This window comes from Schistocerca piceifrons, chromosome 3, assembly GCF_021461385.2.
Source record: "Schistocerca piceifrons isolate TAMUIC-IGC-003096 chromosome 3, iqSchPice1.1, whole genome shotgun sequence".
Taxonomy (NCBI): Eukaryota; Metazoa; Arthropoda; class Insecta; order Orthoptera; family Acrididae; genus Schistocerca; species Schistocerca piceifrons.
In genome coordinates this window covers 573,569,331-573,570,153 of record NC_060140.1, presented here as the reverse complement: position 1 = coordinate 573,570,153, position 823 = coordinate 573,569,331, and the positions used below count along the sequence as shown (strand labels likewise).

The 823-nt window shown below is 48.0% G+C and overlaps 1 non-coding gene across 1 annotated transcript; it reads right to left on the bottom strand.

The window, feature by feature from the left end:
- Positions 1–210: 210 nt before the first annotated feature.
- Positions 211–284, bottom strand: Trnat-ugu. The gene has a single exon. It is a non-coding gene; the product is annotated as a tRNA-Thr (tRNA).
- Between the last annotated feature and the right edge of the window lie 539 nt (positions 285–823).

Below are 823 nucleotides of genomic sequence, written 5' to 3'. Positions count from 1 at the left end.
CTGTAGTATTCCAGTTTATGCTAGTTCAGAAGTATGGATCCAAGCAATCAAGTGATTTACAAACCGTATGAAGACAGTAACCGTTCTCGAAATAACAGAATACTGTTGATGATCGTGAAACTTTTTCCTGGAATAAATGATGACTAAGTGAAACCCTCAGCTGCCGACAGGTGTTGTTGACATACCTCGATGTGGACAGCTGAAAATGTGTGCCCCGACCGGGACTCGAACCCGGGATCTCCTGCTTACATGGCAGACGCTCTATCCATCTGAGCCACCGAGGACACGGATGAAAACCGCGCTGCAGGGACTTATCCCTTGCACGCTTCTCGCGAGACTCACATTCCCAACTGTCCACAATTCTACATATGTAATGTACCTTATAGACATTTGCCCATTCACTCATTACTCGCGCACGCTTTGGCGATTCCCATAAGAGTTTGGGCAACCTGTGCGCGTTCGCACAGACGAAGGTCAATGGCTGGGTAACCTTTAACTATATATATGAAGACAGTAACCGTTCTCGAAAGAACAGAATACTGTTGATTACCGTGCAGCTTTTCTCTGAAATAAATGATGACTAACTGAAACCCTCAGCTGCCGACAGGTGTTGTTGAGATACCTCGATGTGGACAGCTGAAAATGTGTGCCCCGACCGGGACTCGAACCCGGGATCTCCTGCTTACATGGCAGACGCTCTATCCACCTGAGTCACCGAGGACACAGATGAATAGTGCGAATGGGCTATTCTGCCGATGTTCAGGAAGTGCTTCCTGCTGACCTGCCCCCAAGACAAAAGTTCGCTCTGGAATTTCTTGCTCGC